This window comes from Pseudorca crassidens, chromosome 5 (assembly GCF_039906515.1).
Source record: "Pseudorca crassidens isolate mPseCra1 chromosome 5, mPseCra1.hap1, whole genome shotgun sequence".
NCBI lineage: Eukaryota > Metazoa > Chordata > Mammalia > Artiodactyla > Delphinidae > Pseudorca > Pseudorca crassidens.
The window spans coordinates 27,624,552-27,640,865 of NC_090300.1; positions in this window are offsets into that span (position 1 = coordinate 27,624,552).

Genomic DNA, 16,314 nt, shown 5'->3' on the forward strand with positions numbered 1-16,314 from the left:
TTACCAACGAAGAAACGCACATCAGGAAGCTTTCAAAAATATCATACGTATCTTACACTAGCTTATAACCTAAAAAACAGCAAGAATTGTCTTCCAATACTCAGTGATGGAAGAAGAAAAGTAAAAACAGCCATATTGGATTGAGAGTAGCATTCAGAGAAGTAGTGGAAATTTACTGTATTTCAGCTCATGGAAGTGATTTCCTGAAGAGAAGCCTTCCAGCCTCTCCTTCAATGATATTTGGAGGAGGAGGAAACCTTTTAAGTCGAAATAAAGTGTGTTTCCAGGTAATTATAAACTAAGATTTTCTGGGAAAATTGACCATAAGATGGATCTTTCAAAACTACAGTGAACAAAACAGGAGACACAGTACCTTAATGAAAAACAACCTGAAGTCAGGGTTCTTTTCTTTTTAAAAAAAATTTTTTGGCCATGCCCTGTGGCACGGCGAAGCTTGAGGGATCTCATTTCCCCGACCAGGGATCAAACCCACGTCCTCTGCAGTGGAAGCACAGAGTCCTAACCACTGGACAGCCAGGGAAGTCCCTCGTGTTCTTTACAGACACTGTCAGCAGGAAATGCCAATTTCTAGAGCTCTTGATGAGTAAGCTTTTTTTTTTTTTAAATGTAATGCCAAAAAAAAAAAAAAGTCCTGAAAAAGGAGAATCACTTGGCTCTTTTCAGAGGTCTCCTGTGAAATATAAAGGTAAGACACACACAGAGGTTCAGGATCTGCCTAGTCAACGCTCTGCCAATACCAAGAAGCAAAGTATGCTGTTCTACTACAAGGGAAGTGCTTTGGGACTTCCCCAGGCTACTCCTACTAAAGTATAAAAACAGAGAATATGCCATAGAATATATAAATCTAGAAATACAGACATCTCCAGACTTAATAACTGTAAATCACCATGAGAACCACTTGTCAACAAGCTGCAGTGTCTCCTAGTAATCAGACGACTGCTGATTGCTTCAGGTATAAACTGTCTTGTCTCTTCTATTAACACTGAAGCCATAAGCACATTATTTCATTTTCAGAGGCCTTATGTGTGTGTCCACGCACATGATGAAAAGGTTAAACTGGCTCAGAGTCGGAAAGAAAACTTTGGTAACTCTAATTGTGTTGCCCATTTCTGTCTGCAAGGTCATTCATTAGCTGCCATTTTATGAAAGCGGCAGGCCTAACTCATTAAAGCTATTGGTGTTTTTTAAATGGAAATGGTTCATAAGAGTTTAACAGAAGAAAAAAGCCCTGGAGGCATGAAGAAGTTTCTTCATTAAAAGAAAATTAACCCTGAATTTGGAGCACTGTGATTTAATGAGCAATGGTAATGCTTGCCCAAAATATACAAGATCAAAAAGGTACCATATGGCTTGATTATAGGCAGTAATTAGGATAGAATTGGGAAGGAATGAAATCATAGAATTTTAGACCTGGAAGAGTTGGAACAGGTCATTTCATCTAATCTGTCGAGTTTCTCCCTCCCAACCACCCACATCCCTTTCTCCCCACACACATTTTACAGATGAGGCAACCGAGTACCAGAAAAATTAAATTTCTTTCTCTAGGTTACATATTTATTAAAACTGAAAGTCCACATTCCCAATTCAAAATACAGGAAAAGGCAAAAGAAATTCTAGTGTAAATGACAATCTAGAACAAAAAAAATTGTATTATATAAGATAAACATGCTAATACCCTTAATATGTAAAGAATTCTCTACTAATCAATAAAAAAGTTAAGCAGCTTAGGGGAAAACAAAGGACGTTAATAGACAACTTAATGAAGAATTCATAGGAATTCTTGATAAATGTTCAATCTTAATAGAATGTAAAAAAAATGCAGTTTGAGACAATAAAATCGCATGTTCAACTATCTACTGATAAAGATTTTTTTTAAGGTTAATATTCAGTATTCCTGAGGGTTAATGAAAGGAGTCCCTTTATATGCTGCTGATAGTCATGAAAACGGTGCATACTTTCTGAACAGCAATATGTCAAAATCCTTAAAAATATTTCTGTCCTTTGACCTATTAACTCAATTTCTAACCACTTATCTTAAGGAATTACTTAGAGATGTACACCAATAATTATGTAAAAGGATGTTTATTGCAGTGTCATAGCAGTGAAGAGTTGGAATCTAAAAATCAATCTAAAATCCAGGATTAGGGAAAAGACAGTCTCTTCAATAAGTGGTACTGGGAAAACTGGACAGCCACATGTAAAAGAATGAAATTAGAACATTCTCTAACACCATACATAAAAATAAACTCAAAATGATTAAAGACCTAAATGTAAGACCAGATACTATAAAACTCTTAGAGGAAAACAGAGGCAGAACACTCTGTGACATAAATCACAGCAAGATCCTTTTTGACTCACCTCCTAGAGAAATGGAAATAAAAACAAAAATAAACAAATGGGACCTAATGAAACTTAAAAGCTTTTGCACAGCAAAGGAAACCATAAACAAAATGAAAAACAACCCACGGAATGGGAGAAAATATTTGGAAACGATGCAACTGACAAAGGATTAATCTCCAAAATATACAAACAGCTCATGCAGCTCAATATCAAAAAAAAAAAAAACCCAATCAAAAAATGGGCAAAAGATCTAAATAGACATTTCTCCAAAGAAGGCATACAGATGGCCAAAAGTACATAAAAGGTGCTCAACATCAGTAATTATTAGAGAAATGCAAATCAAAACTACAATGAGGTATCACCTCATACCGGTCAGAATGGCCATCATCAAAAAGTCTACAAATGATAAATGATGGAGAGGGTGTCGAGAAAAGGGAACCCTCCTACACTGTTGGTGGGAATGTAAATTGGTACAGCCACTATGGAGAATAGTATGGAGGTTCTGTAAAAAACTAAAAACAGAGCTACCATATGATCCAGCAATCTCACTCCTGAGCATATATATGGAGAAATACGTAATTTGAAAAGATACATGCACCCCAATGTTCACTGCAGCACTATTTACAATAGCCAAGACATGGAAGCAACCTAAATGTCCATCAACAGGTGAATGGATAAAGAGGATGTGGTACATATATACAATAGAATATTACTCAGCCATAAAAGGAAAGCAATTGTGCCATTTGCAGAGGCGTGGATAGACCTAGAGACTGTCCTACGGAGTGAAGTACGTCAGAAAGAGAAAAACAAATATAATATGGTATCACTTATATGTGGAATCGTAAAAAAAAGTGATACAAATGAACTTATTTACAAACCAGAAACAGACTCACAGACTTAGAAAACAAACTTATGGTTACCAGAGGGGAAAGGCAGGGGAGGGATAAATTAGGAGGCTGGGATTAACATATACACACTACTGTATATAAAATAATCAACAAGGACCTACTGTATAGCACAGGAACTCCACTCTATATTTTATAATAACCTATATGGGAAGAGAATCTGAACAAGAATATCTATATATATATATGTATATATATATATATAACTGAATCACTTTGCTGTACACCTGAAACTAACACAACATTGTAAATCAACTATACTCCAAAATAAAATAAAAATTTTAAAAGAAGTCCAGCAATAGGGATTGAGCAAATACATTTTTGTATATTTGTATATTTTCAATTGACTACTACCCAGTAACCATGTTATATGACAAAGTACATTTAGTGTCATAAAAATGTTTATAAAAATATCAGGTTATAGAAGAAAAGTACAGTGTGATTTAATAAACTGGTCTACCAATAAAAATTAAATGTATGGAAAATAGTCACCAAAATGTAAAGCACTATCATCATGAGTGATTTTTTCTTCTTTATTTCTTTCTTCATGAGTGATTTTTTCTTCATTTCTTTTTGATATTTGTTCAAATCTTTACCAATGAACATGCATTACCAAAAAATAAAACCTTATCTACAAAGATAAATCTCACTTCTTTAACAACATGAAGGTAGAATTTTATAATCTCTAGGAACCCGTCCAAGGATATCATTTATAGTTCAAATTGGAGCCTTCAGAAAAACACACTCTGTTGAATTCTGCTTCAATGAGTAAGACAAATGCTCACATACACCAAAAAAACCTAACAAGGAATATTTTAATACTGCATTTAGCCTTTTGGAAGTATGGAGAGTGGGAAGAGGACCAAGTGTTCCTTTAAATCTATTTTTTTAATTGAAGTAATATTATAACATTATATTAGTTTCATGTGCACAATGTTATTTTTTACTTCTGTATATACTACAGCATATTCAAAATCAAAAATTTAGTTTCCATCATCACCATACAGTAGACCCCCTTTACCCATTTCACTCTCCCCCTCCTTACCCTCTGGTAACCACTACTCTATTCTCTGTATCTATATGTTTGTTTGTTTGTTTGTTTGTTTACATCTTAATTGGAGTATAATTGCATTACAATGGTGTGTTAGTTTCTGCTTTATAACAAAGTGAATCAGTTTCTGTGTTTGGTTTGGTTTGTTCATTCATTTTTTTGTTTGTTTGGGTTTTTTTTATATTCAACATATGCATGAAATCATATGATATTTATATTTCTCCATCTGACTTATTTCATTTAGCATGATACGCTCAAGGTGATCCATGTTTTCACACATGGCAAGATTTCATCTTTTTTATGGCTGAGTAGTATTCCAGTGTGTGTGTGTGTGTGTGTGTGTGTGTGTGTGTGTGTACCACATCTTTATCCATTCATCCATCGATGGGCACTTAGATTTTTTCCATATCCTGGCTACTGGAAATAATGCTGCAATGAACATATCTTTTCCAATTAGTGTTTTTGTATTCTTTGGATAAATACCCAGAAGCTGAATAGCTGGAACATATGGTAGTTCTATTCTTAATTTTTCAAGGAATCCCCATACTGTTTCCCATGCTGACTGCACCAATTTACATTCCTACCAACAGTGAGCATTCCCTTTTCTCCACATCCTTGCCAACGCTTGTTAATTCAGGTGTGAGGTGATATCTCACAGTTTGATTTGTATTTTCCTAATAATTAGTAATGTTGAACACCTTTGCATGTAGCTGCTGGCCATCTGTATGTCCTTCTTGAAAATTTCCTATTCAACAACTCTGCTCATTTTTTAATCAGGTTGTTTGGTTTTTGTTGCCGTTGAGTTATATATTTATATATTTTGAATATTAACTCCTATTGAAAATATGATTTGCAAATATCTTCTTCCATTCAGTAGAAGGGCTTTCATTTTGTTGATGGCTTCCTTTGCTGTGCAGAAGCTTTTGAGTTTGATGTAGTCCATTTTTTAATTTTAATTTTTGTTTCCCTTACCTGATGAAACTTATCCAGAAAGATATTGCTAAGACCAATGTCAAAGAGCATACTGCCAAAGTTTTCTTCTAGGAGTTTTATGGTTTCAGGCAGGTCTTACATTCAAGTCCTTAATCCATTTTGGGTTGATGTTTGTGCATGGTGTGGGATAGTGGTCTAGTTTCATTTTTTTGCCTGTGGCTGTCCAGTTTTTCCAACACTATTTATCAAAAAAACTTTTTTTTTTTTTTTGACTGCACTTTGTGGCCTATGGGATCTTACTTTCCCAACCACGGTTCGCACCCGTGCCCCCTGCAGTGGAAGCACGGAGTCTTAAGCACTGGACTTCTGGGGAAGTCCCCAAGACTCTTTTCTCCATTGTATTTTCTCTGGTCCTTTATCATAAATTAATTGTCCATATATGTGTGTTTATTTCTGGGCTCTCAATTTTGTTCCATTGATCTACGTATCTGTTTTTGTGCCAACACTATGCTGTTTTGATTACTATAGCTTTGTAATATAGTTTGAAATCAGGGATTGTGATACCTCTAGCTTTGTTCTTTTTGATCAGGATGGCTTTGGCTATTCAGAGTCTTTTGTGGTGCCATATAAATTTTAGAATTTTTTTGTTCTATTTCTGTGAAAAATGTTGTTGGGATTTTGACAGGGATTTGCACTGAATCTCTAGATTGTTTTAGGTAATACGGACATTTTAACAATGTTAACTCTTCCAATCCATGAGCATGGGATATCTTTCCATTTCTTTGAGTCTTCTTCAATTTCTTTCAATAATGTCTTATAGTTTGCAGTGTACAGGTCTTTTACCTCCTTGGTTAAATTTATTTCTAAGTATTTTTTTATTTTTGTTGAGATTATAAATGGAATTGTTTTCTTAATTTCTCTCTGTGTTAGCTCACTTTAATGTATAGCAATGCAACAGATCTTTGTATATTGATTTTGTACCTTGTAATTTACTGTATTTGTTATTTCTAATAGTTTTTTGGTGGCGTCTTTAGAGTTTTTTATTTGCAAAATCATGCCATCCACAGATAGTGACAATTTCACTTCTTCTTTTTCAATTTGGATGCCTTTTATTTCTTTTTCTTGCCTAATTGCTCTGGCTAGGGCTTCCAATACTATGTTGAATAAGAGTGGTGAGAGTGGGCATACTTATCTTTTTCCTGATTTCAAAGGGACAGCTTTCAGCTTTTCACCATTAAGTATTATGTTACCTCTGGGTTTGTCATATATGGCCTTTATTATGTTTCTTCTATACTCACTTTTTACTGTAAATAAGGGTTGAATCTTGTCAAACGCAGTTTTTGCCTCTATTGAGATGATCATATGATTTTTATCTTTCATTTTGTTAATGTGGTGTATTATGTTGATTGATTTGCAGATGCTGAGCCATCCTCGCATCCCTGGGATAAATCCCACTTGATCATGGTATATGATCCTTTTAATGTACAGTTTAAAACTGAGCCTTCAGAAAACCACACTCTCTCTGTTAAATTCTGCTTCATTGAGAATAAGAGAAATGATCACACACACACACACACACACCCCTAACAGGGAATTATTTTAATACTGCCTTTAACCTTTTAGAGGTGTGGGGAGTAGGAAGAAGGACCCAGTGTCCCTTTAAATCTTAAGCATGACTTTGTAATTTCCATTGCTGAAACAGGGTCATGGGTTTAATGTCTTTAGCACCTGATTAATTAGTAATCAGGATAGAGTTAGATAGTTTTTATGCTTCAGAGCTGGTAATTATCATTCCTGACACAGAATTCAACTTTTGGAAGGCAGCAGGCACACTGCTGTCACCATTATACTCTGCTCCACACTCCAAATTTATTTTAAGGTTCTGTTTGGAAAAAAAGAAAAAGAACTCTTGTGAAGATTTTACCTAAAGCAGCCTCTTGGAGTCTTTTTTTTTTTTTTCTTTCATAGGATCCCTGTATTCATAGGTGATGTAATTAATTTTTTAATGAAAACAAAGAAATTGTGGGTAGCTCAGGGACATATTAAACATTTTAAAAACTCATGTTATGATTATTTAAAAGCAGGGCTGGATTTTGAAAAGACTATTGTATTTTAAGAAAGATTCCTAAAGTATCATGGAAAAATAAGAAAATCTGGCTTTTTCCTTTTCAATTTTAGCATTGTGCCTGTAATCAAATGTGTGTCCAAAATTGTCTAAAGCCATGATTTATCTAGGGCCTATTAATTAAGAATTAGTTTGCAAAAACATATGTAATAATTTAATTGATACTCACATTTGGAATGTAAGTAACCAAATTACCAACTATAATAAGTCCATTTTTCCACTGTCAATGTTGGATGCCAAAAAAAAAAGGTGAGATAACCATGACAGAAAACATCTTAAAATTCCTGTAATGAAAATTTATCACAGCTGATACAGCCATATATTCATGAATAAACACACAAACAAGAAAACAGACAAATACAGTGCACTGTGACAATACTATATGCATGGGTGGTCCTATCTGTGGTGAACCTCTAGAGTGAGGTGCTATTCTCCTATTCTAATTACAGTACCATACCTTTTGTGCTCCTCTGACATTTGCTGTTTTCTTTTTTAAAAAATATTTATTTATTCATTTAGGCTGCACCAGGTCTTAGTTGTGGCACGTGGGATCTTTTAGTTGCAGCATGCAGATTCTTAGTTGCGGCATGCATGCGGGATCTAGTTCCCTGACCAGGGATTGAAGCCAGGCCTCCTGCATTGGGAGCGGGGAGTCTTACCCACTGGACCACAAGGGAAGTCCCAGCATTTGCTGTTCTCTAGTTAGAATTTTAGGATACGGAGAGCCAGGTTTAAGAGACATTTCTTTTTTAAGTAGTGTTGTTACTAACTCCAAGCACATACTGCTCACCGCACAACAGGCCCATAAATTGAGAGGCGAGGTGTTGGGGCAAGGAATAGCGACTTTATTCAGAAAACCAGCAGACCGAGAAGATGGTGGACTAGTGTCCCAAAGCACCATTTTACCTGAGTTAGCATTCAGGCTTCTTTTATAATAAAAATGTGTGTGTGTGTGTGTGTGTGTGTGTGTGTGTGTGTGTGTGTGTGTGTGTTTGGGGGTGCTGGCTGTTGCAAACTTCTTGATTCCGGCCAGACTCCAGAAGGGATGTGATAGTCCTTTGTACTTGCACCTGTCCATGTAGGTCTGGTCAAAATGTTCCTGTAAACCTCCAAGACAAATGCTATTCTCTGTTCTGTAACTTTTTATCTCTATATGAATGAAGAGTGCTATACCTTTAAAGGCCAGGACTGGGAGGCAGAGCCTTGAGAAAGGGCTATTACGTATATTTCAGCCTACAGGCAACAATCCTTTACAAAGGTGCAGAGCCAGCATGACTAAGCATGGGCAACAGAGCACAAAGGTTAGAGCTAAAGGAATAGATCCACTATGGAGTCAGGTTTGTTCTTCTCTGTTACAGTGTAAGCAATGTAGGAGTCTATGTGATCCAAAAGTTCTTTTATAAGAGTTTAAATCCATTGACTCTGGAATAGGACATTTCCCATTTCTTTCAGATGCTGGTGTTCTCAAAGGAAAGAAGGAAGTATGTCTGATGCATAAGTGACGTCTTGATGCTCAGAAACAGAAAAACAAGTCCCAGGCCAGTGCTGCAGGGTGGTGTAGCAGTGATACTGCAGGAGCCAGGCAGTGGTAGGAACATGCTAATGAACAGCACAATGACCCTGTGCCTTTGTGTAGGAGCATTAGACAAAGAGCATACGATAAATAGGTTGTATTGGAATCTAGCATGATATTAATGATTGCTCTTGAAAATGCTGAGAAGGCAGTTAAAAAGAATTCTTGGAAGTCAAGTTATTGGGGAAATGAAGGTATCAGAGACATACCGAGGTAGTCAGCATAGTTCGCCAAGTATGTCCAGTTTTCCATGTTCCAGGAATCTCCAGGTGTTCCTATGGGTGGAGTCATATGACTATTTTGGTCAATGAGTCATAAGCTCAAATGAAGTATGTCATTTCCAAATCAGAGCATTTAATAGCCAGTGGGAGACACTCAAGCTTTCTTTTTTCCATCTGGCATGGTGGCTAGCTGCATTCAAGGTGGGCAGCCACTCTCTCAGTCTGAGATCCTAAAGAGATGATGAATCCAACCCACTCTAGACCTACAATACACATTATTGAATGAGAAATAAATTTGGGTTATTTGAAACCACAGATATTTGGAGTTGTTTGTTACCTCAGCATAACCCAATATTCTGACTGAGACATATGTGACTTCCAAGTGGATTTGGCCTAATGATAAAGCTTTTAATGGTCTTTCAAGAAATCAGATATAAATCATAAAAGTCATAAAAAGACACAAAGGCCATAAATATCCTAGAATGGTTAGAAGTGAACAATGTAAAATGTGCAGCAAAGCAGACTTGAACAAGTATATTTCAGGGAAAAAAATAATTGGAGGGAAGCAGTGAATCAAGAGCTACAAGAATAATCCTCATAAATAAAATTTTCCTTGTGTTTGCTACAGTTCTTCAAGCAAAGTAAAAGTAATTCATAGAATAATTTCTTATCATAAGCACTTGTAAATAATTTCCTTGCTTTTGGTACATTGTCCTATACATAAAATGCACCATTCCATTATTCTGATAACACTGTCATTTTTGCCTGTGAATCAGCAATTGAAAAGCTAAAGGCTCATGCTTTTATTATATAGACAATATAAACACACTGGCAACAAATTAATCTTTCACCCTAAACCAACTTATTTCTCAAAAAAATGAGATTAAAAAATAAAGTAAGAAAATAGATTATATAAATGTCCATAAAACATTTAACTCTGCTTTTCCTTGTTAACAACAAAAATTCTCTGTTGATTTTGATAAATAAAATGTGTGCTACTTAAGTTATGTGCCTTCATCATAAAAGCATATTTGAACTATGATACGTATGCTATCCCCATTTCATAAATGAAGAAAGGGAGGCTCAGAAACATTATAAAGCAAACTAACATGAATTTAGGAGTCCACTTTTTAGTATTATTTGAAGTTTCTAAGGACTTGACATTCACTTGGTCATTCAATAAATATCTAATGGGACCCTCCCAGGAATCACACACTGGGTTAGGTGCGCAGGACACACTCTAATTGGGAAGGCAACCATCAATGAGTAAGTAAAAAACAGAATGGAACGTCCCAGCTTGAAGTACAGCGAGGGAGCTGTGGGGGTAAACAAAGGGCATGTAACACAGGTGAGCGGGGGCAGAGGAAGCTTTCCTATTGGTGATGCATAAAATGAGACTGGACTACAGGGGGCTGAGGAAGAGCAAGACAAGAGAAAGGCTTTAAAAAAAAAAAAAAAACCTGAAGCAAGAGAGAGCATGGGCCCTTGGTCAAAAGATTGGTGTCCTCAAAGGCAAATGGAAAATGGACATTTGAAACCAAAGAGGTAAATTTGACAGGATTCAGATCTTGAAGCTCCTTTTAGACCACATGAAGGGACCTGTGTCTTTGGTTAAAAACCAGAGAACCATTGAAGGATTTTAAGCAGAGATTGCTGTAATGGAATTTGAGTTTCAGCAAGGTCATCCTGACTATGGTCTAGAAAATGGATTGGACAGGACAAGCCTGGAAGCAGAGTGCATGACTGGGAAGCATTTTAAGTAATTCTAGTTCGGTAAACTAGGACAGTGGCAGTAAGGTGGAGAAAATTGAACAGTTTGAGAGAAAGACAAGAGAATCAAGAGAATGTCCACAGGTGAGAGGATGGGAACTACAATCAAGGACATCCCTCCAATGGCTCTGGGCTCACCTGCCTGGCTTAGGAGCCTGGCTTCATGATTTACTATTGGTGACCTTGAGGACCTTCCCCAACTTCTTTCACAATAGTTTCCTCATGTAACAAATAGAGATAAAAGTAGTACTTACCTGATAGATTGTTGTGAGGTTACCAGTTCCATTAAGGCCTAACACATAGTAATCTCCCAATAAATATTAGCTATTAGGTTGCAAATGATATTAAGCAGGATTAGGACTGAAAGTATCCATTAACTTATTGACTTTGGGTAAAATAACTCTATATCATTGGAGGGCAAAGACTGATGTCATCTTGCAGTGACTTAAGGAGTAAAAGAGATAAAGAAAGAGATGGCGAGTGTGGATAAGTCTTGGAAGAAGGAGGAATAAGAGGCAAAATAAGGACTTTTAAAACCAAAAATTTTAAGATGATATCTGTGTATAATTAAGTGCTGATAGGAAATAGAAAAATAGAAAGGGAGACATTGAAGTTTCAGGAGAGAAAGGGCATATGTGATGGTACAAGTCCCATAGGAAGGAGAGCAAAATTGAGATCCAGAGCACAGCTGGAGGAATGAGCCACAGAGGAAAGAGAAGAACACTCTTTCAAATTCGGAAAGACTAGCTATACTGTTTTTCAGACAAACTGTTTACATATGGGCAATCAACAGAACATTTTTGTTCAATCTTATCACAGAAAAGAGGACACTAACATACATGGCACGTATGACTCAAGATAAAAAATCACATAATGTGAGCAAAGTGAATGAAGCAGGACTGTAGTTTCTTTTAAGCCCCTCATTGCCAGACTGTACCCTGGTCCTCTGGATGTCACTGACACAGCCACATTAGGTCACTGTTAAAAGAGTCCTTGTGAGGTCAAGACGAGGGGACAATGACGGACTATTGAGCAGCCAGGAGGATTCAGCAGCAATTTAGCAAATGATGCCAGACCAAGAAATAATATTCATGTGTCCAGAAATTAAACTCAGAGAGCAAGGCTTTATAATATAAAGAGAACAAAGGATATATTTAGATGCAGTGAAAGGCTAGGACAAGAACCAAGGTGGGAATTCTTGCATGAAATATTTACCAGTATGGAATATTTAAGTTTCTATATTTGCCAAAAAAATATTCTCCCAGGCTCTGTTACAAAGCCAAAGCCCTTAGGAAGCCCAGGCTCACAATGCCTTCCAGGGTCAGCATTCTATCAAGGAAGATATTAATTGAAACTCAGGCATGATCACTTGCAAGGCTGTTGGTAATACAGTAATGAAAGAGCCACTGGTATGCAATTGATTTTTAAGACGACAGTAAACATATGTCAAACCTCACAGTCTTATGCATGACTATTTCTGATTCCTCTGTAAGGCAACATATTAGAAACCTACTTGAGTAAGTCTAATTTATATTTTGCAGAAATTTTTCTAATGAATCACACTCTGAAATATGAGGAAAATGTAAAAATATCCTTTAAAATTATAGTAAAGCGCAAAGATAATAACAGTGCTTGAATTTTAAAAGATCAAAGAGATAGCTCATTAGAATAACAGGAGTATTATAGATAATTTTTTTCTAAATATTAGGTACTTTTAACTGTAAACCAGTTTGGAAGTCAAGTTAATGATATGCTTCCTGAATTATTTAGGAATGAAAAGTACTGATATCTGCAAACTCTTTTGAAATGCATCAAAAATATTAGATGTTTTGTTCGATGGATAGAAGGATGGATAAATGAGATACGTAATAAAGCAAAAGTAGAAAATGTAGTAAAATGTTAATGCTAGAAACTAGGTGATAGATATATGATTGCTAACTTTATAATTTTTCAACTTTTCTGCATGTTTTAAAATTTCGTACTAAGATGTTGTAAAAAGTACTTTTATAACTAACCACTTTACTCAGGTTCTTGGTTTCATCAGCTACCATCCTCTCGAGGGCCTTGTTTCATCAATTATGAAGTACTTTTGGTCTATCTTATACCACTTTCTCATTTTCTCCCTACTGGTTCTTAACTTGATTTCAACACTTTGAATAGATTGTGTGCGTGTGTTTTGTAAAAACAAATGTATTCCAATTAGTCTTATAGAAGAAAGGTTTGGACTACTCACCATTTGCAAGTTACAAAGACCTAACTCAATCTGACTCAAGCAAAATGGAGAATTCCTCACTTAACTCAAAAGTCTCGCTACAGAGGTGGGGAATCTGGAAGCCTCAGGCAAAACTGGATCCAGAAGCTCAAATTATGCTGTCAGGAATCTACTTTTTTCTCTCTCTCTGCCTTTCTTTTATATGTTGGTGTCTTTTCAGCCACTGTAAAATTATTTGAGAAGCCGTTATATGAGTGGTAGGGTCACAATATTGTTAGACATATTCCTTATAAAAACCTCTCTTATTCTGGAAAATCCCACCATTGAATCTTTGTCTCCTTATTACTTGCCACGCATTTTGGAAGCTCCATCTATACTCATTTCCTTCTTCCTCACCTCAAAACCCCTCCATGGTTCTCTGCGATCTGGATTGGGCTGCCATGGCTTCGCTGAAACTGCTTTTACAAAAGTAACCAATGGCTTCCATATTGAGGAAACCAGGGGAGACCGTCAGTCCTCTCACTGGTCCTCTGGGCAATATCTGACCCTATTGACCATGCACTTCTTTTCTTACTTTGGATTCTCTCAGTCGCAGACCCTAAGACAAGAACTTGGGTTCAAGAAGTTTATTTGGAAGATGATCTCCAGAAACACAATTGAGGAAGTATCAATAGAAAAAAAGTGAGACGGGGAGGAGAGAGATGCTAACAGAAAGGCATTCATTTAAAAAGGCCATCATCAGCTTCATTTTCACCTGGACTGTGACAGCAGTCCCCTAATGGGTCACCTTGCCTGGGTTTTGCTTTTCTAAATCCATCTCAACATGCATTCAAGGAAATTTACCCAAACGGACACCCCTCCCTTTTCAGCTTTCCAGATCCCTACCAGATAAAATCCAGCTGCTTAGCATTCGGCACAAGGCCTCCCAACACTTCACTGTTATTTGCCCTTCTTATCGCTTCTTGCTCTGGTCTCCATCTGTAGTTTTGGACTCTAGGACTCAGCTACTATGGGACTCCTAATAAGACAGGCTCCTTCACAGCCTCTTGTTTTTGCCTCTGCCTAGAGCACACCTCCCACTCTCTGTGCCTAAAATGCCTTATGCATCCTCCATGACTGGATCAGGCAGCCTTGCTCCACGACATCCCAGTGCATTTTGGGCAAACCTTTACATTGGCACCGTGTATTATTATATCAACATAGTCTGTTCCCTTTTTCCATCTCCCATAATAGACCATAAGAACCTTAAGGGTAAAGGCCATTTACTATTCAGTAAGCACTTAATAAATATTGAACTGAGCTGTAAAAATACTAGTAGTACCATTCCTGACATCTCTCGACTTAAGCATATAAAATTGATTATAATTTATTGGGGGACATGAAATTACAAGCACCGTTTACTGAGGGAGTGAGGAAGAACTCAGCAAGGAGGTCTGCTTTACTCTAGTACGTTGGAGCTAGCCAAGCGCCCACGGCATAAATTGCTGGAGCTGGTGAAGGGGAGAGGCCAACAGCCCCACTCTGTGCTCCTTGGCACTCTCCTTGGTGCATTTGCTAGGGTTTCCAAGATCTGGATTTGGCTTCAGCCCCTAGGCTGAAAATTTGCTTTTATTAATAGGTAGAGAGAATTTAAGCTGCTGTTTATCCTACCTACTTTAACTAGATGTAAACTTCTACCACAAAAACGGGTGACCCGATCTTACTTTCCTGAGATTCTCAAAACAGTCTGTTAATAAAGAACTTTTTGTCAACATTCATTATTCATTCATTCATTGAACTAATATTTTGTTTCATTTTAGTTAATTTTTTGAAAAAATATAACATGAACATGGTATGAATACTAAATGGTAAAAAAAATATATAGATCAGTGCTATACAAAACATCGCTCTGCAAAGATGGAAATATTCTATTTCTGTGTTATCCAATATTGTAGCCACTATCCACATGATACTATGAAGCCTTGAAATGTGGCTAGTACAGATGAGGAACCGAATATTTTATATTTTAATTAAGTTAAATGTAAATAGCCACATGTGACTAGTGGACAACGTATTAGTGAAAAATAGATAGCAAAACCTCTCTTTCCCAATGTTTCCCCTCAGCCGCCAAGTTCCTCTCCTCAAAGGAATCCATTATTATCAGATTTTTGAACGTATTTCCAGTGATACTCTACACGTTTACAAACACATATAGATGTGAATGTGCACAAATAGCAGCATAGAAAGTTATACAAACCACTTGGAATTCTGGTTTTTCCCTTTAGATATTTTACTAACATTTCCACATCAGAATATAGGATTGCCTCATATAGGAGTACTGTACAGTATTCCTTTTTGTGACTGTGCCATAGCTAGTTCTCTTTTCATGGACATTTTACTTGTTTTAATATTTTTCTGTGAAGGCAATTTATAATAAATGTTTCACACGGCCCCAAGGCCATCCGCATATTCCATGATTCACTAGAAGGACTCTCAGCTCTCTGAATATGGTGGTTCTCACAACCAAGGTTTATTACAGCAAAAGGCTCAGCAAGGGAAAAAGACACAAGCAGAGTCTGGAGAAATCCATGCATAGGCTTCCTATGTTCTCTTCCTCCTGCGAGGGGACACACAGAGTGTGTTCCTTCCTTCAGCAGCAAAAAATGTAGTAACATGCATGCAGTGTTTCTGCCCAGAGAAACCCATTAGACACTCAGTACAAGATTTTCACTGGGGACTGATCACATACGTACCCCCTGCCTAGCCACTACCAAAATTCCAAATTTCTAGAAGGAAAGCAGTTGATTAATGTCCCAAGTGGGTATAACAGCCTTATCACTTAGGAAAAGTTTTGCATCAGTGCAGGTAACTATTTACCAGCTGGGTTCTCAGATGCCAACCAAGGGCCACCTTGTAAGCAAGTCCTTCTAAGACAGCAGCCTCAGGCTTGCTATGTTAATTCTTTTCTGCACCATGAATATCTTTTCACGTACCTGAATTTTCGGATGTGCAAGTATATCTGTAGGATAAATGCCTAGATGTAGAAACGCTGCATCAAAGAGCATAAATAACATTTCTAATCCTGATAGATACTGCTGAGCTGTACCAATCTACACTTGCACCGCCAGTGTATGTGAGTGTTTCCTTAAATCCCCACAAACACAGTGAAACAAATATTTTTAAA